We start from the raw sequence: 24,938 nt of genomic DNA, 5'->3' as shown, positions 1-24,938 counted from the left end.
AGAGAGAGAGAGAGAGAGAGAGAGAGAGAGAGAGAGAGAGAGAGAGAGAGAGAGATCCAGCAAGAAGGAGAACCAAGTATTTCATATAGCTATCTAAAATTTAATAACATGGAATCTGCCTGTGTCAAATATTACTTTATTTAACAGAATGTGATATCGCTTGATAGAGTCATAAAGTGCAGCCCTATCAAAATACAGCTGTTATTAACATTACCAACAGCTATTTTATCCTGGAGAATGTTATTGAAACCATAATGATGGACACTTTTGAAGTAAGTTGTCCCTAGCTAATTTCCAGAGGCCCCTCTCCCCCAGAGACTTCATATCACAATTCTAGCTGAGGTTTCACACACGGTAGAATGAGGACTTTAACATGCTTTAAATAGAGTCATCTCTGGGTCACTGATAATTAAATAGGAGCTGGAGCAATACAGAATAAGAAAAATGTCTAATCTCTGACTCTGAAATAAAGAAATAGATAACGCTGGGGCAGCAGCAGCAGTGAGACCATCCCAATCTGCAGCAGGACTCTTTTCAGTCCAGATGTCTATTTCAAATCGCCACTAAAAGTCTATGATGAACTTTAATTATGAGAAGCAGCAGATAAGAGCCCAGCTCCTCGCTTCTTGTTGTTAGGGGTAGTTTGAAGCTGCCAATCACCACCCTCTTCAAAGAGGCCCAAGATGCAGAGGCTGGACGGTGAGGGAGGGGCTCTACCTGCTCTGTACACGCCCACAGAGCTGACAGACTCAAGTTAAAATGCCCTAGAGAACTGCAGAATGTACCTAGCCAGCCTCCCACTACAGCTACCAGCAATCTCCTGGAGACGATGACAACAATACACAAGAATCACGAGGCCACTCCTCTTCCTCCTTGTCAGCCTTCTGAGGCTGATCTCACCTCTGTTCACCTTCACACTCTCAGGGGGTGATTTGAGCTGGCACCCTGTAAGCCAACAGGTGATGGAAGCCTACATGTACTTATGATAGCGTAAAGCAGGGTGTACGCAGGCTCTTCCAACAAAAACAGCACAGGCTCTGCAGTCAGAAACACCCATGAATCTGCAAGACCTCAACCCCCACCCTTCTTGCTGGGCTCGCTCACACAAGCTACACAACCTCTCTGGAAAATGGAGACAAGATAGCTGCCACCTCCCTTTAATAGGAGGCCACTGGTCCATGACAGGATACCTGATCCTGTCTTTCTCCCAGTGGGAAAGCAGAGGGTCTGCAGTCAATGTCTGTCTGCTTCCTTGGTTTCCTATAAAACAACGCCCTCCGCCCTGGAAGAGAAATTCGCTGCAGAGGCCAGCTGAGAAAGAAAAATGTTAAATAATTCAGAAGCACTAACATCAAGTCTGATGTCGGTATAAAAATAGTTACAAAACACCATACTCTTCGTGTTTTTATTACAACAGCCTCAGCTCCTTGGTAGAAACAGGAGGAGTGAGGGGCTGGGCTGGGCTGGAGCTTGGCCTGGGGTGGGGGCTGGGACTTGGGATCTGCCTAGGCTTCATTTGACCTTTCTAATGACTAATTTTTGTGCAATCACAGGGCAGGCATTTGCTTGTCACAGCTATATTTTAAAACTGCCTCCTGATAGGCTGGCTTATTTTTAAATCCAAAGTCTGCTCAGCTGGGCTGCTGGAAACACGGGAAAAGCTTTCTCTACATCTGGTCTTCTGGTAAACCCTCCAAAAATTCCAGCCCTAACCCCAAAGTGCAAATTCAAAGGAGAAGACTGGGAAGGCCACTCTAAACCCAGTCCCTCAAGGAGTCTCATGTCATTGGTCTATGTCATTCACAAGGATAGTGCTGTCCCTCAAACCACAAATTCTAGAAGTGAGAAGGCAGTTCCAACCAGTTAGACTAAGTCCTCAGGACTCCACCAGGTCCTCTGTATCACCCACTAGAACCTTCCAACCACCCCCACAGCCGATATAAGACTCCTTGTTTTTATAGGAGGGAAACTGAGGTTTGGGAAATGAAAAGACTTACCCCACAAAGTTCCATCTCATAGGTGGCGCCTGAGCCGAGACAGAATCCTACTCCACATTCTCTTCCCCACACTCTACGAGAGGCGAGTGTATGGTCTGAAAGGCTCTCCATGAAATATTCAGCCACCATCTCAGCCTCTGTCTGTTTCATCCAGACCCAATCTGAAAGCTTACTTGGGGTATTTTCTCTAGCAGAGGAGTGGCTCCGAAAGAAATCCCCAATTTATGCTTAACAAGATGGAAGAAACAACCTCATCTCTGGGCCTGCATAGGCACACGGGGCAAGGCCATGAGCATCTGGAGCAGAAGGTCCTGGGGGCATTAAATGGGGGCCAGAATCAAATGTACCTCTTCTGGAAGCCAGGAGACTACCGGGCCTATTTCAGAGGAGGGAAGAAACGGTGCTGAACAAGTGAGAAGAGTGTGCTTGCGGGGGTGGGCGTGAGGAGAGGGAGGGAGGGAGAGAAAGACAAAGAGAGAGAGAGAGAGAGAGAGAGAGAGAGAGAGAGAGCATAACCCTGACCACAGCAGTTTACGTCCTTATGGAAGGCATACTATCTCATCCTTCCAGTCTGACCACAAACACTTCTTTCTTCTGGAAGCCTCCCCTGCCTCTGCCAGGCACCGTGGGAATGAGAGCTCTTTCCCAAGTGCATCTGCCCTGAGCCAGGCTCTATGCTAGAAGCTCAATTGGCATTCTCTCATTTAGTCTTTGAGCTGGTCTCCTTACCACATAGCGAAGAGGAAAACACCAAATAGAAAAGTTCTAGTAACTGGCCAAGATCATGCAAGACAGCACAGTGGTTCTCAACCTAGGAGAATCTTGTATTCTCCTCCTAGATGACATTTAACAATGTCTTAGGAAAATGTTGCCTGTCACAAGTGATGGAGAAGGCACCAGAATCTAGTGATCCAGAGACACCATCAATTATCTTACGATGCATTAAGACAGACTAGTGCAAGCAAGAATTACCCAGCCAAGGGTGCCGAAGTTAAGAAAACGTCAGGCAGAGAGGGCTGAGCCAGCACTTAAACAGAGGTCAGCCTGACTCAAACTTGGGTATTTTGAAATACTTCCTTGGATCCTAAGAACCCCAAATTCTGAGCAGACACGCCTATTCCTTTTGCTTCACAGCACATATAGTCCAAGGCAGAGCTTACTCAGCAAGCTCTTATTGCTTAAGTAGTCATATTCTAGGATGGTGCCCAGGTTCCCTGCTGAGGGACCCCACCAAAAGGAGCCCACCCTCCTCTCTCCCTGGATCTTGGAAAAGAACATTGAACATAATTTTCTAACCTCTACAAGAAGTTTGCCATCAGGAGTCTGCCCCTCCTTGCTCTCCTCCAGGGATGGGAAGCTCATTCCTGCCACTGTGGTTTGATACTTAGTGAACAAGCCCTTAGCAACTGAACTGAAGGCAGATCTCCATCCAGCCTAGCTTCCCTTGGCATCTGAAGCTCCAGAGGAAAAACTGAGGATAATCCCATGAGAAGTTAGCCCTAAAGTCCTGACTATGTGCTGCTGAGATCTGGAGTAGTGGAAGTAATGAAGAGAAAGCCAGGCAGGCCTGTAATCAAACTTGGCACCATTCAGCAGACAATGGAGCATAATAAGTGCTGCTGGCAGAGCTGCCACACTGGGTGCAGTGCTATGGCTCAGCACACACAAGGCCTAACTATCTTCATTAGCAGAGTCTGCAGCAGAGGACCTGGCTTTCAGTCCCTGCCTCTGATATGAACCTTGTGACACCTGCTGGCTTGTCTCTGGAGTCCATTTCTGCACAAATGAACTTCATTTTGCAATGATTAGAGAGATGGAAAACTGAGATGGGGTGAGAACAATAGATCAAGGAATGACAACCGTGAGAGTTACCATGGCAATGCTTTAAATTTGAAGAATTCCAAGGATGTTCTGGAAATTAGAGGCAGGCCTGAATATGCACATGTGTATGCACACATGTACACACATGCCTATTTTGATGCTATGGGGCTATCACCCAAACTCAAGTCCGTTATGAACTTTCCCATACTACACACACACACACACACACACACACACACACACACGTATTTGGAATCTTAAAAAAGTGTTTTAAAGGGGCCTTCCAAGAGCACAAATTAATTTTGAAAATAAGGTTTGCTTCAGCAATGAAGGTAGGAGCCTACTCAAAGCTTTGCCTGAAAGTTTAGTGACCTCTGGAGATGGGAGGAATCTTGCTTCTGCCATTGGGCAAGTTCCCTGCCCCCTCCATTTTCCATGAACTAAGTAGAAACCTCCACGGGGGTGGGGGGGTGGGTGAGGGGCATTTTGCTTTAGGGCCAAGTAGATTTATTTATGGACCTAGTTCTCTGGCTCACTATGGGTCAGGACTTTGGGGGCAAGATGTCCGACCTCTCTGAACTACCTTTGGGAATAAGGAACAAGAAGACTTCACTGTGGGAAGCAAGGTTGCTGCTATAGACATTGCGCTGTCCCTGCTGACCCTACAGGACCTTCTATTAAATTGATGGCCATTGAGGTGGCTCAGCAGGAAAAGGCACTGGCTGCTAAGTCTCATGACCTGAGTTTGATCATTGAGACCTACATGGTATATAGAGAGACCTGGCTCACAAACACTGTCTTCTGTGTGGAGGAACACACACACCTACCCACACTATATATATATATATATATATATATATATATATATATATATATATATATATATGGAGATTTAATAGTATCCACAAGAGAATGAGCTGAACAGAACGAGGAACAGCCAGATCAGATACAAAAACCATTGACCAACAACCCTGACCCTTCAGCTTCCCTCCCTATTACCCGTGCTTGAAATTAAACAAAGTAAAGTCTGCTTTCTACTTGAAGGATGCTGGCTTCTAGTTAGCACACTTCCCTTTGCAGCAGCCTCCAGAGAAGCCGGAAGCCATCCCTACTCTCACTGTGAGGCTGCCTACTCTCCTGCCTGCCTTTGAGGCCCTGACAAAGGCAAGTGATGGTGGCTGACTCTGTTGTTATAACAAACTCTGAATAAACAGTCTCTGCCTGTGCCTATATGGGTAGTCTTTATTTATTTTCAGCCAATAAGGGTAGGAAATAAGTAAATTACATAGCATGCTCTGCCCTTGACCCACCCCCTTCTTTCAGATTATTCTTATAGCAGCTAGGGTGATCTTGTTAAGAATACTAGAGCATAACATTTAACATGGTGGAAAGAAGAAAACATACAGAAGGGTTAGGGAGTCATGGAACAGTAGAGCAGGCATGGATGCAGGGTTCTTATTGCAACAGGATTGTCAGACTAAGGCTTGGCAAGAAGATGATATTAGAGCAGAGACGGGGAAGTGGGCAGTTACCCATGGGGATATAAAGGGGAAAGCAACCCAGGCAGAGGGACAGCCTTGAAGCAAGAATGGGCCTGATGAGCCTGGTGTGGTGGCACATGCCTTTAATCCCAGCACTCGGGAGGCAGAGGCAGACGGATTTCCGAGTTTGAGGCCAGCCTGGTCTACAAAGTGAGTTCCAGGACAGCCAGGGCTATACAGAGAAACCCTGTCTCGAAAACAAAAACAAAAACAAAACAAACAACAAACAAACAAACAAACAAGAACGGGCCTGATGTGCTACACAGTGAGGAAGAGAGTGATCTGAACAGGAGAAGGGTGGGAAGCCTGGTGAGAGGGCTTTGGAGGCTTTAGAGCTATATTGACCATTGCCCCGAGGCAAGTATGGGTCCCTTGCTGAGCTCTGAGCAGGGAAGGGGCAGATCAGAGTTACATTTTAATACAGGATCTAATGTAGATATAACAAGAGGGTCATTTTAGCTGCTACGATGACTGGAAACTGCAAGGGATCAAGGACTGACAGGGAACCCATGACAAGAAGAAACCACTATCTGGATGAGAGAAGATGAACATGGACCCAGATGGTAAATATAATGATGAAATATGTCAGTTTCTGGGTCTATTTTGAAGGTGAACCATCTTAAGATATCCCGATGGCTCTGTATGCAGACATGGAAACAAACAAACAAACAAACAAACAACAACAAAAACCATGCACTAAAGGCAACTCCAATGTTTGGGTCCTATGAAGCAGAGAATGTAGTTCCCATTGGCCAAGATAGGCCAAAGACTACTGACAGAAAACGATTTGATAAAAAGGCACATAAAATTCAAGTTTGAGATGCATAAAGTTCAAGTTAGCCATAAGACGTTCAAGAGAAACATCAAAGAGGTGGTTAGACACTTGAAGCTAGAGTTTGGGAGACCCCACAAGCAACTTTCTTCTCTACTTTGCTTGCTCACTTACACAGGAATTCAGGAATGAAAATGTATCTGTACCTAGCACGACACAGTTTGGAACACACGTCCAGAGGCAGAGTGCAATGACACTGTCTGCTCTAAGATGTCCCGAGATTCCCTGGTACCCATGGTGCAACTCCCAACCTAACACAGAGATGATGACAACACCTTCAATCAAGCTCCTTTCAGTCTAGGGGAACCTAAGTTGGCTTCTTGCTTCTGTGGTCCCATGAGCAGCATACATCAAATGCTCTCAAGTGCCACACCATCCTTGACCTAGAAATTTCAAGTAAAGAAAATGGGCAAAAGAAATAAACGGAAAGCCCCCAGTTATGTGCACCTCAGCATTAGTTACTGTGGTGGAGAACTGGAAACAGCAGTAGGAAATTAGATAAATAATGGCACATCCTTATGATGGAAAATTACAAATCTAAGTGGCATGCTGGAGAGAAAAATGTAACAGCATGGAAAATTATCTAATAGTAAAGTCAGAAAGTAATGTATATAATGTATATAAGTTGTTCTGTGTGGCAGGGGAGAATAGGAGTAGATGAAGATTAGAATTTCAGGCAAGGAGCCACAGAGATGAGCCACAGCCAACTGTAACTCCAGTTCCAAGGGGTCTGAAGCCCTCAGCTGATCCCCATGCATGTGGCGCACATAGATACGTGCAAGCAAAGTGCTCAAGTACCTAAAGTAAAAATAAATAAATCTAAAAACATTTTTCAAGCAGTTGTAAAGAAGAGCAATATCAGAAAAGACCAAGTGTGTTTGCTTAGCTACAGGGTTGTGTGTTGTTTTCATTCCCTTAGCGATTACCTTAGGCTTCCTTAATGTTCTGGTTACTGCTGTCATAAGGAGAAACACATGAATAAGAATATGATTTCTTAAAATTTCAGTAGTGCAGAATATCAAACCCATGGTCTCATGCATGCTAGGCAAACACTCTATCATTCAACTATATTTCCTGTTCCCAAACATGAAAAAATATGTAAAATTTTTAAAGTAATACCTTAATAATAAAATTGCTCCCTCCTCCACAATATGTCACAAAGTTGAATGCATTTAAGGATGTTAAGGGAGCCTGAAGAGCAGCTGTAAGTGCAGTTTGTCCCTGGTATGGTGATGATGGCCACTGTTTATTATGTTGCTTGGCACATGGCAGCTGTCACGACAGACACCACAGCAATCCTGGTGTCCAGATGCATACACATCTGGTACTTACAGTCATGGGGAGATGAGGAAGAAAAAGATCAAGTTTGAGATCCCTGCTCGGCAAGGAAGGGGATGTCCATCATCAGGATTTGTATCTCTGGGGAACTTGTCAAAAACACAGACTCTCAAGTCAACTCTCCAATGCACTGGACAAGAATCTGTGTTTGTGTGTATGCCGAGGGGTTTGTGTGTAGTGTATTCTAGTGTGCACAGACATATGAGGACATGTGTCTCTACATATATATTTAAAGCCCAGAGGTTGATTGACAATGGATGTCTTTAACTATCTCCTGACATCTTATTTTTGAGACAGAGTCTAGCATTGACCCTGAGGCTCACCATTTTGGTTAAGGCTGGTTAGGGAGCCTTTGGGATTCTCCTATCTCTGCCTCTTCCAGTTCTCGTGTTATAGGAGCAAAACAATGTGGCCAGCTTTCATGTATGTGCTAGGGATCCACACTCTGTCCTGCTTGTGTGACATGCACTTTACGCACTGAGTCATCTCTACCATCCTGAGGACCTGTATCCTAACAAGTCTCAAGAAGTAACAAACAAGTGTTGTTTGTTATTTTGTTTTGTTTGTTCTTTGGGACAGACCTTCCTATGTTGTCCAGGCTGACCTTAAATGTGTGATCTTCCTGCCTCAGAACATCAAGTTGCTGAGATTACAGAAAAGCATTCTTGCATCTGACATTCAAGGGCCTCTCTGTAGTACAACTCAGTTTCCCAGTTTGATGTAGATTTGAGATGATCTCCAGAAAAATTAATCCAAAGGAGTGAAGAATGTCTTCACTTTTATCATTAGTAGTAACAGTATTAGCATTTACTTGTCTGTGTGCACATGACTGGATAGAGACATATATGCCATGGCACATGTGTGGAGGTCAGGGGACAACTTGTAGAACATGTTACCTCCTTCTACATATACTCCAAAACTCATAATCAGGTTATCAGGCTTTTGTAGCAAGCACTTTTACTGAGGCAAATCATCTTGCCTGCCAAGGACTTCTTAACAAATTGTACTGTCAACAAGAAAATCCCCAAACCCTTCAAACTTCAGAGTCTTCAGACTCTTCCACAATGACAAGTCTTCAGCACAACTTTGGAAGGTTACTACCATGAGATGTGCATTTGACATGCTGAAAGAAATGAGACATCCTCTCTTCTACCTGGGGAATCCAGAAGTGACCTTGCACATTTGAGGGGATTATTCAGGAATGGTTAATGGGCACAGCCCAGGAGAGAACAAAAAAGAGCAGAAGTAGCCCAAAGGCTTATCCTGACAGCTGCAGGCAAAGCAAGGCCTTTTCCACCAGGCAGAAAGCAGCTGTTGGAGGGAACAGAACAGGAGGAGGGAGAATGCTGACTCTCCCACTGAGATGCCCCAGTTTGCCAGTGGCAGGGCGGAGGGCGGAGCAAAAAGCCTTGATTATCATATTCTAGTCCCATGGATTTAGTGAATTAGGTCACTCACCTCATACATAAATTACCCAATATGGGATCCTTTCTGCTTCTTTGGAAAGGGGATGAAATGAACATTTAATGAAGCTCTACTCTTGTGTGTCATTGCTCAGCCTTAGCTGTATAGCTTTGCTGGCTCCCCATCTCTCTCTCTTACACACACACATACAGAAAGAGTGAGAGAGAGAGAGAGAGAGAGAGAGACAGACAGACAGACAGACAGACAGACACAGACAGACAGACAGACAGATAAACAGAGACAGAGACAGGGACAAGGACAGAGAGAGAGACAGAGAACATTTATGGGGAAAGAAGAAACTGGTCTTTGGTAAGAACATTTCAGGTGAGTCTACTGCAGGGATGGTGTTAGCAATGCCTGTTGAGACCTCTAGTGATACTAGAAACTAAAGCTAGCACTGAGTAGGTACTCAGAGAGGCAGAGGGAGAGTCTTTATGATTTTGTGGGTGTAAGGAGCAAAAGGACAGTTGATACTGAACCAGGGTGAACTGCTCACCTTACTCCACATATCCCTGACTTTCACCTTCTACAGGTACCATCATCATCCAAGGTCCTCCTGGAGCTAGGCTTGTATAACCTTGCAAAATCAGCATCTTCAAACCCTCTTAAGTCTCAGAGCCTCCCCAGCCCCACATGTTCCCACCACTGATGTGCTCTAACGGGCTTCAGAAGCAGGTCACAAAACCCGAAGCTGAGCAGATGGGGGAATAAGAAGAAATATGCCAGTGCCAAAGGCCACCACTGGCACAAAGGATGCTGACCAAAAGATACTATACAAGTGCCACACAAACCTTTTGGAGGCAGAGACTTTGATTTTCCATTTTATTACTGAAAAGAGGGTGAACAGAGATTTCTAAGGACTGTGCTTGAATGCATACAGCTACCAAGTGACATGTGTTGGCAATTCCCGAGTCTTGCCAGGCCCTCCAAGCCACTTGACAAAACCACAGCACAGAAGGGAACCATCATCAATGAAAGGAAAGGGAAGCCAGAACTTAGCTATACCTCAATAAACTCCTGTTCTTTCTTCTTTTTTTGTTTTTGTTTTTGTTTTTGTTTTGTTTGCTTACTGTGGTGCTGAGGATTGAACTCAGAGCCTTGCAATGCCAGGCAAGTCCATCCACTACAGAGCTAAAAGTCAATAAATCACTTTTCAGGTTCTGGGAATTCTCATGTTAACTCAGCAGTACCAAGGACTCCTATGCTTGTCATAAACGATCTTTCCCAATAACCATGCTAAGAACCCTGCCAACTTCTCAATATTATTCCCATTTGATGAACTGGGAAACTAAGGCATGCAGACATTAAGTAGCTTATCAAGGTCCCACAGAGAGAAGGCACTGAAGCTGGGCAGAGTAGGTGGTGCCAAACTCAGTGCTGCTTTCAGATACCAGGGGAGAGAGCTTGGGAGATTGTTCAAGGCTGCAGTAAGAGCACTGTTCTACAGTCCTAGGTACTTCCTGGAAGGTGGCTCCACACTGAGCCTCACAGCCACTGTCACTTAGCAGCTAAAGACTACTACTCTTTAGGGAGGGGCGCCTTGGGTTTTAATCAGTCAACCCTGTAAACAAGGCACTCACTCCAGCTTTATTTATTCCTTGAGAGAGAGGCGCAGCAAGGGTGGGAGCCAGCAAGGAGCTTACACAGCATTTCAGTGCTATACACTGCTGGGAAGCTCATAAACACAATGGGGCAGGCAGAAGACCCGCTTCCTAGCCTGCCCCAGAGACAGATGGGGACCACAATCAGCCACATCTGTACCAGGTTCAGCACTGCCAATCACAAGCCTGTCCAGTCAGAATCACAGAACCACAAGCCATCTTCTACTTTCCTCTGGAGAGTAAAGGTCCTACACATCTCCAGGGAGCATCATGCATGTCTATATCCTAGACAGTGCACACACCGGGTCCTGAGGTTGTCCTCTGCATCTTCACATGCTTGGGCTAGATCTTTGTAAGGTGAGCACTGGCTCCTCCCTGCCATGATATGTGAGCTTGATTGACTGCACTTTCTATTATTTATTTATATACGAGGACAGAGAGGTACAGAAGGCTGATCCAAGGTTTCTGTGCCAGAAAGGTGGTGGTGGCTAAGGGTCTGAAGCAGTTCTTCCTCTGAACACAGTCTCCAAAGTTGATATTCTTCTCAATTCCCTATTTTACTCATCCAAGTCACCATAGTCTTTCTCTTTGCCTTTCTCTATCTTCCTCCTTCCCTTCTTCTCTTTCTTTCTTTCTCTTTCTTTCTTTCTTTCTCTCTCTTTCTTTCTCTCTTTCTCTCTTCCTTTCTTTCTTCCTTCTTTCTTTCTTTCTTTCTTTCTTTCTTTCTTTCTTTCTTTCTTTCTTTCTCTCTCTCTCTCTCTCTTTCTTTCCTCCTTCTCTCTCTCTCTCTCTCTCTCTCTCTCTCTCTCTCTCTCTCTCTGTGTGTGTGTGTGTGTGTGTGTGTCTGTAATCCTAGCACTGAGGCTAGGAAGGAAGGCAAGATTAATACTAGCCTGAACTACAGAGCAAGAGCTAGGCCAGCCTAGGGACCTCAGCAGTCATGGACAAAGCTAGTGTAGATTTGCCTGCTCTCCCAGTGCTGGGTTGCTAGAAGCAGGAGGATCCCTGAAGCTATATAGCAACCCTGATTCAAAATAAATAAATAAAAATAAATGGAAGCTGGACATGGTGCATGCCTTTAATCCCAGCACTTGGGAGGCAGAGGCAGGCAAATTTCTGAGTTCAAGGCCAGCCTGGTCTACAGAGTGAGTTCCAGGACAGCCGGGGCTGAGAAATCCTGTTTTCTAAAGCCCCAAAAGCCACCGGGCAGTGGTGGCACACACCTTTAATCCCAGCACTCAGGAGGCAGAGGTAGGAGGATCCCTGTTAGTTCGAGGCCAGCCTGGTCTACAGAGTGAGTTCCAGGACAGCCAGGGCTATACAGAGAAACCCTGTCTTGAAAAACAAAACAAAACAAACAAAAAGGAAGAGAGGAAGGAAGGGCAGGAGAATGGAAAATAAAACAGAATAAAAAAATAAAACAATATTTCATCTTTGTATACTATTCCACTGTCTGGCTCCAGGACACTCTGTCCAGTCTATTCCTACCCCCACCCCCAAGCTAATAAATACCACTGCAGTGAACATTTTTATTCTTAAAACTTCTCTGCCTGTCTCTGAATATTTTCTTTGGCTAGATTCCTAGAATTGGAATACTGGACTAAAGGGAGTAAGTGTTTCTAAGACTACCGACAGTTACTGCCAAATTGCTTTCCTAAAAGGGTATATTAATTTGCATTTTCACCAGCAGGGAAGGAGAGTACCTGTCTCCCATCATCCTCTCCAGGATCCAGCATTGTCTTAAAAATAATCTTGGCTAATAAGAAAAGTGATAAATGGTAGCACAAGTCTTCAAAGAGGCAAAGGATGCTAATCTTACAATGTATACAGGCCACGGATTGGGCTGCTCAGTGTTTCTCGTGTGTCAGCCAGTTTGGAGAAGTTTTATATTTGAGTTCTATGATGGCAAGGGCTTTCATGTTATTCTTTGATTATCCCTGTCATCCAACCTGGTACTTCCTCTGAGTCTTTTCCACAACAATGGAAGCATTCTATGACTGCAAGCGTCTACTCTGGTAGCCACTCTCCACATGTGGCTTTTGAACCTTTGAGAAATGCCTTCAGTGATTGAGGAAATGAATGTCTTAGTTATATTGCATTCTAGTTAAATTTAACTTCAGATGTCACTAGCGACTACTGAGTTACAGTGTGCTATCGATTGCACTGCAATACATATTAGTGAGAGAAGAACTCAGTCTCCCAACTCCACCTGCCACTACCATATTTCCATCAGGGCAAGAGTTGGCCTTTTACCCCCTCAACTCTTTGTGTCCATTTTTTCTCTCAAATGGAGGGCTAATGCTACTTATCAGTCATGTGGGGTGATGTAGGGATCAGCTAATTAATGTTTGCAAAGAGCTGCATTACTAACTGGTTCTCAGAATAATTGCACCTTAATAAAACGTTTAAACAACCCGTTCTCATCCAAAGGCCAACGAAGGGCTGAGTTTATTTAGTTAAATGCTGGTTTCCCTGACTCATCCTGAACTGGGTCCTTTCACTGTGGACCTTCTCAAAACAAACCCCTTTCTTTGGGACCTTGCTGCCAATAAGCAGATACTGAAATGGGCTTCACTGTGAAGCTGATATCACAAGTTTGATGAGTAAATTAATAATACAAACAAGATTGGGGAGGGTGGATATTTAACCAACTTGAACAAATTGCTTTTAAGCTCTTAAGCACTTTAATTGCTTACATGATAATGATGCAAATTTGTAAATGTCTTGATCTACTCCCAAAGTTGGCCCAGAAGAAAAAAAAATACAAAAGGAGAAACTCTTCTAAAAGCAAACACTTTGTTAAGTATTGGATTTTGATTACGTGTTATTCTATAAAGACTTAAGCCTGCCATTCTATGGAATAGAGGGGTTAAGAGCTAGAGAGAGCTACTATCAAATGTTAGTCCCAGGCATGTGAAGCTGGGCAAACAGCTCCTCCCTCCCAAGCTCCCTCACCCAGGACAGACACCAATGGCACTTGAAAGGTCTTCCCTTGGTTCTTGTCCCTGTCTCTCACTCCTTCACAGCGTAGAATGATTCACCCTACCCTTCTAGCTATGTCTGTGGAAATGATGCTACTCAAGATCCAAAAGGAAAGACACTCTATAATGCAAGCCCCCAAATCTAGGACAGCTAGGATTTCTCTGTGTCCAGGGATCATTATTGTCATGTTCTAAAAGAACATCAGAAGAGAAGGTGCTTGGAAATGAACCCCTCCGTAAGGACTGTAGACTCAAAGCCTAAAATCCAGCAGCAAACTGGTGAGAAATTCAGGTTCTTGATTCCTCCAGCGCACTCAACCAGAATATGCTTATAAACACAATTGTCCTTTAGGTATAGATACATACTCAACTCCAAGCAACGCTGGTTCTAGTATCTCAAGCCTACTCTCCTCTCCAAAGGTAAGTTCAGAGACAGGAAAACTGAGGAATGAACGGGGTATATACAAAGCTCCAACCCTTTTGTTTGTCTTCCAAAGGGTTTGAAGACCAAAATTTCAGAAACCACCAGTTATTTCACAGCAAGAAAAAAAAATAGAGAAAAAAAATAGACTTTTTCAGAGGGGGAAAAACTGTTGTTTGTTGTTTGTTGTTTTGAGATAAGATCTCTCTATGGAAAGATGGCCTAATCGGCCATCATTGGAAAGAGAGGCCCATTGGTCTTGTAAACTTTATATGCCTCAGTACAGAGGAACGCCAGGGCCAAGAAGTGGGAGTGGGTGGGTAGGGGAGTAAGGGGTGGAGGGTATGAGGGACTTGGGGGATAACACTGGAAATGTAAATGAAGAAAATACCTAATTAAAAAAAGAGATCTCTCTATGGAGCCCAAGCCAACCTTGAATTCACTAGGTAGCCCAGGCTGGCCTTGAACTCTTGGCATCTAAGTACTGGGATTGCAGGTATATATGCCTCCTGACCCAGGAGAAGCTCCGTTTTTGTTTTTGAAGCCTGACTTCCAGAGAATGCTAATGGTGAAGTGATGGCACTTGATACCCTCTGATGTTCCATCTCCCACACCACAGAGCCAGCAAAGGATAAACGGGGAAAAGAAGTGGGCAGAGGCCACTGCTCTACAGACAGACTGCTTCACTTGGGGCCTTTTTTCTGTTTTCCAAACAGAAGGAAAGCTGGGATTTGATGTTTAGACAAGACACATTCTCTCACATCCCTAGGTGAATCCAGAGTGTTATAGGCATCAAAGGCAGCATCTCAACCTTGTCTGAAGTCAGAGGCAGTGACCAACAGAGCCACTCCATGTCAGGTGACACTTGACACTCAATAGCCCTTAGGTGACCTTTTTACGGGATCTAAGGGAACTCCTGATTTATCCTGCTGGGGATAAGGACACCTTGGAAATGGGAGGCTTCTCCTACTAGTTCCACAGAATTCTCTGTCATGTGACAAGTCCTGTAACCACAGGGAATAAATCTTTTCTGGGTCACAGAAAGACAACTGGGGGAAGGAGCAAGCCTGACAAATGCACCCTCTGATTGAAGTGGATCGTGAGGGGACAAGAAACTCAAACAGCAAGAAGGTACAGTGAGTGATTTATTTACTGTTGTCCTGGGATAGTAACACAAACAAGGAGCTGATTTTCAGTGCAAAGACATTTAGCAGGTGGGGCCTCCATGCTTCTTTGACCACACCCTCCTTCTTCACTGTCCCTTCCTAAGACCTCCTAGGTCAATGGAAGGGCTCTGAGTCAAGGAGAAGAAGGAAAGAGTGGATCTCCACTCCCAGCAAGTGCTGGAATACATGCTCACTTATCCAGGGAACTGTTTGTCATTTATCATGAAGCCAACCCCACCTACAAGGCTGAGGAACATATTTACATATTTCAACTCCACTGCTGGCTGAAGCCTCAGAGAAAGTGATTCCAAGACAACCAGGGAAGAAAAATATTCTTGGAGAAAAAAAAAAAAGGATTTTCCTATCAGTTCAGTAAAACATTGCAAAGTTATTCAGATTCTTTTTATGAGGTTTGCATGTGACTCCCTCCCCTCCCCCACCACTTCAGTTCCCAAGCTTAGAGGGGACTGGAAAGTAAACAGATTCTGGTTAAAAAGATGTAGACAACACAGTTTATCCTTCTGCTTCTCAAGTGTGACAGAGCCTCAGTACAGCACATGCCTTTGACTCTACAACCCTACTTTCTAGGAATCTGTCTTGAGGAAACGCTAAAATCCTGTGAAATGTACAAAGTTGACTGTTGTAGTTATGTTACAATAAAATACTAAACATAAACAAGAAATCAAGAAGTATGGACTGGCTTAATGAAAGCATGCTATATTAAAACATCTGGGCTCTATACTGCCCCTGAAACTGTTGCTGTGAGGGAGGGGAGTTAAAACAGGGTACAGGGTAGATCTATATGCTTTATCACTAAATATAAACAAGCATTCAAAATATTATATGATCTCACTTTTTCTGTACTCATAGAGTCTCAAGATGCAACCCCAACATCAATTAAACTTATTTTGATTTTGATTTTGTCTCTATTGTCTGAATTCCTTCAGTGATAACATTTTAGCTGGGTAATCTGAGCAAACAGAGAAAAGGACCACAAAGTAATAAACCCATAATCCCATACAGTACACATCACATATGTATTGTGCAAACATGCATATACACATATGTACATTTGTATTTACAAGTTTTATTAAATACTTTCCTGTGGAAAGTTGTTAAGTTTGGGAATCCGTGTTGCTTAGCTGCCTGGGATCTAGGGCATGTTACTTTCAAAGTGGCTCCTACAGCTGTCTCTCAGAGCAAAGTGGATGGAGTGATTTGGCTCTCGATTACAATAAACTTGTGTGATAAACTATTTAAGGAGTCAGGTAAAAATTGGCCCCTTGGACCTAAAATTGACTTTGATTTACCCAGGGAAGCTTTTCGGATCAAACCCGCAAGGGGTTGATTTAAACCCCATTGTGTCTTTGTTTGTCACTGTTTAGATAGATGGATGGATGTGGGAGAATATTCTGGGATGGGAGCATCTGAAGGCTGGGCCTGGGTGGAGCAGCTGTCAGAATAGGAGCAGCAGGCAGCAGAGGACTTGGCTGAGCATTTGCATGATGGCTTGCCCAATCTCCTTCTCCCCCAACCTCCATCCCAGTTAGAGTGTGAATGAGCATCTTACATCAAGTCCCTCATTTGGGTTGCCCAGCAATCTTTTGCTTAAATTCCTGATCACCTCCTTTCCCAGAGTTGTAACTTCTGATCTGAAAATACCAGATTATATAATACACCAGTCTGCACAAGGATGGAATTCTGTCAGGAAAAAGGGACCCAATGAAAGCACAAATTCTAACAAAACTGGAAATGACTTTTCTAAGAAAAGAGAAGATATTTTTGTGTCAAGCACTTGAAGCTGGTTTTAAATAGACTTTGGATGCAATGTTGCTGGTTCTTTAGGCGCTGTTGATTTATTTCTATGCCTAACCTCACCCAACAAATGTACATCATTGGAGAAAGTTGAAAGAAGCTGGTAAGAACGCTCACTGGTGACACTTGCCAGAGGTTCAATGGGTGCCGGTGCTTTCTTACAGAACAGCAGAATAGATGGCAGTATCATATTTTGCAGAAGAGAAGTGACCCTCCCCACAAAACCTGTCTAAGACCTCATAGTCTCAATCCCCAAAATCTGTAAGTCCCACCCCCATTAACAAGCTCCCACAAAAGGCTGAAGGGATTATACTAAAAGGAATTAAACTCTATGGAAAGAGTCCTCTAACCCAATACCTACCCTTCTGTTGAAACCTCTGCTCACTGCCTACCATTCCAGATCATTCCATTTGCTGTACTCTCAGGGTTCCTCCTTAAACTGAGCACTGATTGTGAACCCCCAACCCTGAGCAAAGACTGACTCTTTCCTCCACAGGGCACTTTCATGGCTTAATGCCCAAAGCCTACTTCCACCCGGAGAAGACTTGATTAAAAGCAGGACTGGCAACCCAAGAACATGAGGAATCTCTAGAGAATGGAATCTCACCATCCCTGACACCTTCTCCACCCCAGAACAGTAATCTCACAAACTGTCCTGCCTCTAATCCCACTCATTCTAAGACCCATTCCAGCAGCTTTTCGCTGCTACCGAATCAGATACAGCTGCATCCCCCGCTCTAAACAGTCACAAGAGCGGACAAGCAGCACAGACCCAGTCCCACTAGGAGAAAGGGTTTCCTTGTCAACCCCACCAAAGAAAACAGATTCTTTACAGTAGTCCCACAGCTCCTAGAAAGAGAGAAATCCGGCTTTCAGGCTAGAGTATGGCCTGATCGGAACCCCCACCCCCACCCCACCCCACCCCACTGCGCTGCTCTCTCTCTCTCTCTCTCTCTCTCTCTCTCTCTCTCTCTCTCTCTCTCTCTCTCTCTCTCTCTCTCCCCACACACACACACACACACACACACACACACGAGAGAGAGAGAGAGAGAGAGAGAGAGAGAGAGAAAGCGCTTGCTGCCGCTACCANTCTCTCTCTCTCTCTCTCTCTCTCTCTCTCTCTCTCTCTCCACTCACACACACACACACACACACACACACACGAGAGAGAGAGAGAGAGAGAGAGAGAGAGAGAGAAAGCGCTTGCTGCCGCTACCACCACCTGTGAAAACAGTCTTCTTAACTTTAACATTTAGGGAAGCCGGGAAGTATAGCTACAGGCCTCCAGGAGCGCACCCAGGGTCTTAAAGAAAGTGGCCAGGCATTGAAAGGGAGGGGGTAAGTGCTCCCCAACTGGGAAGCGCTCCTGGTCGGAACTTGGCCGCCAAAGCTCGGGTTTCGGTGATTAGGCCCCGCCCACTCCGTCACCCCTTCAGAGCGGAGCTCAGTTCAGGCCACCAAAAAAAGCCCCAAGGCCGAGGGCTCCCAGTCCCAGGTTGGCGGAAAGAGGGCCGCAGCCAATCCTGGAAACCCCATCCGGGAGGCTTCTAGAGGTTGATGGAGAGGCGAGTTAGTCACGTGGAGCCAGCAGCATGGCTGGGAAGCTAAGTGTTGGGCCCCAAGAGCTGGGAAACAGGTTGCCGCCAAGCCCATCCCCTCCCCCAAGCAAACCGGCGGAGAACCGATTCCCGCCGTGCCCTGGGTGAGAACCCGGCCGCCTCCGGGGTGCACTCCTTCTCCAGCCCCAGCGGCTGGACCAGAGCCGCTACGGCAACCCAGGCAAAGGCGCCTTCAGCAAGGTCAAGACGCGGCTGGTCGGCACCTGGGGATTTTTCCCAGCCCTGCACTGGCTTTGCAATCGCATTGTTAAGGATCATGGCAGAGGCAGGAAATCCGAACAGCCCCACAGGTCTGCGCGGGGGAGGATTTATTTTACAGAGCCGAACACACTCAGACAGACCCGGGATTTCAGGGGGGAGGGGATGCGGAGTTTCAGGACGCCGGAATGTGGCAAAAACAAAACCCTCCCCACCCATGCACGCTATCATCTGACTTGGGGGAGGGAGTTCAGGGCCACCAAGCCCCAGACTTCAGCGCTCCTCAGGGTTCTTTCTGCCAGGGCTGGGATAGCTTTTCCCTCTACAGGCGAAAAACAAGATTTAAAAACACTCCACTACTGTGGTTCTCTATCAAAGCCCATCAACGTGCGACAGGCTGCGGCAGCGAAGGGAGGCAGCGAGATGGGGGGGGGGGGGGGGGGGGGGGGGGGGGGGAGTGGAAAGGAGCGCAGTTGAAACCAAACTGTTTTCAGTCCTGGAGGGAGGCGAGGGAACAGAAGCCATATCAGGCACCCATTCTCATAGCATCCGCATTAGGTATAATAATTTTTTCTGCCCACCCCCGCACCCCGTAGAGGCCAGTACTCTACTTCCTAACCCACCACAAACACCCCAAACCTGGGCCTGGATGCCTGGCGTCTCCGGGCATTTCTAAAAGGGAATGGAGGCAGGTTACTAAACAGGTGAAGGACGCTGGGTTTAAAGCCAGGGAGGGGCCAAGAAAAGAGTCCTGGGGCTGCCTAGAACACCGATTTTCCGAGAACTACGTTCCCTGGAAGGCCATCCAACACCCCCCCCCCAACACCTCCAACTCCTGAATCTCAGGGCTCCACGGACTCAAAGAAATCCTGACCCGTTCTTCTTCACAGGTTAATCTTGGATCTCCACCCACTCAGTCCCTGCTTCGGTAACCGGTTCCTTGGGGACAGAGCTTTAGCACCCAAAGCCCACATCTCAGAAGTGGGCACCTCGGCACAAAATACCCACCTCCCCATTCCCCAAGTGGGTCTCCCAGGTACTTACAGTCCCCAAACAGTAAAACTTTCAGGGTTGTCTTTCAAGAGCCGGGTGCTTGCAATACAGATCTGGGAGATCACTGAGGCAGCTTATATAATTGCCCGCGATACTGTTCAGCAGATATCCTCCGAGCACGGCCGCACAGCTCAGCACAGAGGCACCCTCTGGCCCCGGCGCTGGGGATCACGAGCATGCCCCACCAGCGCCTCTACAAAGCAGTAGGGTGATCTCCAGGGCTAATCAAACGCCAATAGTGCGCTCAGATGCCCGCAAACCCCGGGTTGACTCTGCGTCCTTATAGCTGCGTTGGTGGCTTACGGTTAACTGCATGTGTACAAACCTTCTCTCCAGGGTTGTGTTGTATGTGCGTGGGGGGTGGAGGGGAGGTGACGACTGGGTAGGGGACTGGTGCAGGTCTGAGGCGGATTCTACACCTAACCTGAGTAAAACTCTCGTCCACACAGACCCAAGTGCAGAAATCGTCTTAACGTCTCCTGCTGAAAAGGATACCAAATTCCAAAGTTAGAGACCACGCAATTGAATTTCCAGTACTTTCCAACCTGGTTTAGGCGGGGGATGGGGGGGCGGGTAGGGCATAGAAGAAGAGGGCAGTGGCCAGAGAAACCCACCTACGGACCCGCCAAGAGGCATTGACCATTCATACCACCCTTTACCCCCCTCCCCCAATAGTTATTGGGATATTCCTGGGTTACGTGTGGACACACACACACATACTCCGCGACACCACCTTCTTCCGCTTCTCCGATGCAAAGACTGCATTTTTAAATCACTAGGAAAATGACTAAGGAGCCCAGAGATCACATTTCAATACACAGCATATTTCCCGAAGCTGGAGGTGCAAGTAGTCACACACTCACAGCCCTGCACCCCCAGAGAGTCTACCCGGCGCCTGCAGTCCTCAACTCGTTCTGAGACAAACCAAACGAGAAACGACGCGACCGGCGAGGATGGGCAGGAGCCAAGCGGGTGGCAGAGGGCGTGCGGCTTGGGGGTCGCGTCCCCGGGTTACCGGCTCTAACCGCAGCGCGCACCGGGGCCGCTGCAGCCGGCTCTCGCCCCGCAGGGCAGGCTGCAGAGCGGGAGCCCGGCGCCGCCTCGTGGGCTCCTCCAGCGCCCTCCGGGAGTCTGGGGCGGGCGAGTCTGCAGAGGGGCTGCGGGAGACTGGGCCGTGGCAGGGAAGGGGATCCCGGCGTAGCACACGAACCTGGATCGAGCTAACCTCCATCCCACCCGCGGTCCAGAGTCTGGGGCCGGCTCCCACCTCTCCGCTCTCCCCCAACACTGGTTCCCAGGCTCCAGTCCGCAGCGGACTCCCGGGGCTGCGGTGGCGGAGGCTCCTTGCCTTGTCGGCAACCTGGACGCCCCGCTCTCCTTCTCTTCCTCCCTCCCTCCCCAGTGCGGAGCAGGGAAGCAGGCTAGCATCTCCCGGAGCCCCCAGCAAGCTGCTTGAGCTGCCCGGACCTGCGAATGCAGAGAGGGGCGACAGAACTGGCGAGCCTCCGCCGTGGTCCCCAAGGCGCTTTTTCCGTAGAGCTGATCACGCCGCCTTACCGTGGCTGCAGGCTGCCACCGCCGGGGAAGCGGGGACGAGGACGGCGGGGAGGCGAGGCACCGCGCCGCTGGCTCCGCTGCTCCGCGAGTTGGATTGAGGCGCCCAAGACGGAGCAGGTCCGGGTTCTGAGCTCAGCTCCGGCGAGACCAACAATAGCTCCCGCGGGGAGCGGAGCCCCAGGGAGCCTCCAGCCGCGCGCGCACGCCGGGCTCCGGCTCCCGGCCGCTCCCGGCCGGCGTTCCTGCCAGCACTGCTGCCCCACATGTAACAGCTGCAATCCCGAGGCTTGGGGGGGGGGGGGCGGTTGGGGCGGGGGTGCGCGCGCGGGTGTGTGTGAGTGTGTGTGTTTAATAGCTTCCCTCCTCTTCTTCCCCTCCCTGCCTGCTCGCCTGCCTGCCTTCGTCCCCCTCCCTCGCTCTCTTACACACAGGGCGAGCGAGCGAGCGAGACACACTCGCGCACACACGCGCACACACGCAGGTTACATGAATGGGAGGCGGGAGCCAATCCTACGAGGCCAGCCGAGCGGCGCTTGGAACAGGGCTTCACCACGGCACCGGGGGGCGCCACACAGGTGATGCGCCCCCTTCCCCCGTGCCCACTCGGCCTCCTATCCGCTCACCCATCTCTGTTGTGTGCCATGCCTTCCCTTATCTCCGTCCTCCCTTTCTCTGAGCTGCTTTCTCCATTTCCTCATCTCATTTTCTTTCTGGAATTCTCTCAAGTGCTTCAGTATTTTTCTCGGATTCCTCTTTGACCCTCCTTTCTCGCTTTCCTCGCAGTCTTTCGAAAACTTTCTCCTTCCCTGCCCTTACTTTTCTCTACTTCCTCCCCTCTTGTTTTTTGTTTTCATCCCCACCTCCGAGTTGGGTGTTAGTATATTGTGTAGCCGGGCTCTTCTCTCTCATCACACCTCTCTTGGAGTCCTTGGCCCTGCTCTTTGCCTAACCCCTTGAAATACTTTTCCACACCTCCAACACTTTTCCTGGGTTGGTTTTGCCAGGAGTAATTAACAGTTCCTTCCTTGGGCATGCAAGATGCCTTAAAGAAAGAACTTCCTTCCTGGGACAGCTTCCCCAAAACCATGGTAACAGCTACGGAGTCGTGATGGCAATCACTGGGGGAGAGGACGGATGACAGTGAATACAGTCCAAGGAATTTCTGTCCTTTATGAGTCTGGATCGTAATTGCTAGCACATTACCAAAGGAAGAGCATTTGTTTGTGATGGCGACACCGCTTGAACTCGGAGGCTTTTTGGAGAAACTAAAGAAATTCCCTCCTTAAAGCCTGCTTCATACTCCCTTGCCCTAGCTTCAATTTCTCACCTATAAAACAGGTTCTAGCCACCTCCTTAGAGTGAACAATGGACAGAAAGCACTGCGGTGCATAGAGAGTACTCAGAGGTCGCTTCCTTCTCCCATCTTCCACTACCTTTATAAAAAGTGTTTCAGGATGGATAGGTGACCAGTACTGATTCCCAGGCCACGTGGAAGGAAAGTTTGGCTATTACAACAACAACAACAAGAGGCTTCTGTGCCTCTGGAGACTCTGTGCAGATCACAAAGTTAGGGTAGTAGGTGTCTCAGTACATCCTCGCTTCTGCATGCAAAAAGGCAAAAATGGGGACGATGTGGGCAGACTGCCTTACAATCAGCCCAATCTATTTTTAAAATCCTCACGATGAGTGAAAACTGACCAGCGACAAAGCCTTTGAGACTAACTGAAATGTCAAGCCTTTGGGTGGCATTTATCAACTATGTGTCCTCACTGCAGACATCAAATGCTGGCTACCATCATGAAGGGCAGTCACATTCTGTCCTTCAATGAGTATCTGTTGCCCATTTAGTCTTTGGCAGGTGTGTAATGGGGCTCTGGCTGCTTAGGTATGAAGCCAATCATTCCTGCCTTCTGGACTTCAGTGTCCTAGACATATCTCATAAAAGCATAATGAGAAAAAAAAAAAGAACACACACACACACAGAGAGAGAGAGAGAGAGAGAGAGAGAGAGAGAGAGAGAGAGAGAGAGAAAGAGAGAGAGAGAGAGAGAGAGAGAGGCACTTACAGACTTTAAAAAACAACAGGTCCGAGGTGGGGGTAATAAGGGGGTGCTTGAGAGTGAAAACTTTGGAAATAGCCTTCAGCTTCTGCACATTCTTGAGGTGGTAAGAAAACAGACTTGCATTTGAAAGCAGTGGATGTTGATGAGAAATTCGATATTCAAACATTCTCAAAGTATTTCCAAACAGGATGCAGATCACTTCAAAGGAGACAATGATAGCTTTAGACCAGAAAATTCTGTCATACTCCACCTTCATCAAAACATCAGAGTTCACACCATAGGGATAGTGACAGGCACCATGTGCCCCCTGGTGTGGTCCATAGCGAAGGACATAATGCCATCTCTGTGGTATCTCTACAACAAATAAGTAACTGAATCTAATCATTGAGATGTGTCAGACAACTCCAAACTGAGGGTCATTCCGTGTAAGTGCTGTGCACTATTCAAGAACAGCAAAGTCCTAACAGAGGGCTCCAGGGTAGTCTCAAATAAAGAAACAGCTTAGTTGTTATGACAATAAATGTGACATGTGAGCCTGACTAGAGCATTAGTAGAAGAATTGGCATAGGTTAAAGAAAATTTAAATTATATAATGATACGTCCATGTTAATTTCTAGTTTGGGTGGTTAGAGAGGAGGCTCCTCCCCCTCATTTAAATAAACATGCCTCTGAAATGTTTAGAAAGTTCAAAAAAGAAAGAAACAGTAGGGCCAATCCTTGTCTTTAAAAAGAGACACAGTGTAGAAGGTGTGATGCCTGGAAATGGCATCGTGAGCCTGGTCTGTCCACCCTGGCTTAGGGGGCAAGGGGAAGCTTCCAGCAGAAGGTGCTTCTCAGGGCAGGCTGGAGTGTGAAGTGGGAGGGGCTGTGTTCTCATCCTGGAAGAGTACAGGACAGGTAAATGCATCAGGCACCCGCACAAGCACAAGGGAAGCTGTAGGCCACGACTGGATCAAGGTTAGAGCAGTAGGCATGGTTGGAAGAGAAAGGGGTCTGAAGGAAGCATGGGGGGAAACTATTGATGGTTCATAGCTTGAGAGGGATGTGATCTTGAGTACAGTTGAAACAAGATGATTTGGAAACAGGAGGGAGGGGAAAAGAAGGAATGGGGTAGTTTGAGAAGACAAAAGACAGGAACAAGTAAGCGATTCATGTAAACTAAGGCATTTGTCATGAAGAAGAGAAGAGGTTTGTAGCAAGTAGGTTTGTAAGGTGAGGTGGGCATTTTGGGTGGCCACCCAGAGGGGACTGGGCTAGAAGTTAAAGGTAACAGTCTTTCTCCAGTTTGCTTATCCTGGTGGATGATGGAAGAATTCCTTGCAGTATGGAACGAATTCAGAAGGAAGTAGAGGTGTTAGAGGGGAAATGAGGTCCATTGTCATCAGATGATAGTCCAACTCTGTTGCTAAGTGCATTGGTTCCTGCTCCTGTGTGGCTCTCTAAGACCACAGAAAACAAATGACATTAGAGGG

At 47.1% G+C, this 24,938-nt stretch overlaps 1 protein-coding gene across 3 annotated transcripts in view; it reads right to left on the bottom strand.

Moving 5' to 3' along the window:
• Positions 1 to 21,620, bottom strand: part of Tenm4 (teneurin transmembrane protein 4) — a 699,747-nt gene extending 678,127 nt beyond the window's left edge. For 2 of the 3 annotated variants that reach the window (XM_029479435.1, XM_021166324.2), the window contains exon 1: positions 19,839 to 20,215. The gene's annotated coding sequence lies outside the window, so the exon portion shown is untranslated. Of the gene's footprint in view, positions 1 to 19,838; positions 20,216 to 21,404 lie in introns of those variants that run through there. The other variant, XM_029479436.1, reaches the window with a different exon arrangement.
• Between the last annotated feature and the right edge of the window lie 3,318 nt (positions 21,621 to 24,938).

This window comes from Mus caroli, chromosome 7 (assembly GCF_900094665.2).
Source record: "Mus caroli chromosome 7, CAROLI_EIJ_v1.1, whole genome shotgun sequence".
NCBI classification, from domain to species: Eukaryota; Metazoa; Chordata; class Mammalia; order Rodentia; family Muridae; genus Mus; species Mus caroli.
Note: the sequence above shows the minus strand (reverse complement) of the source record. Positions and strands in the feature narration are given on the sequence as shown.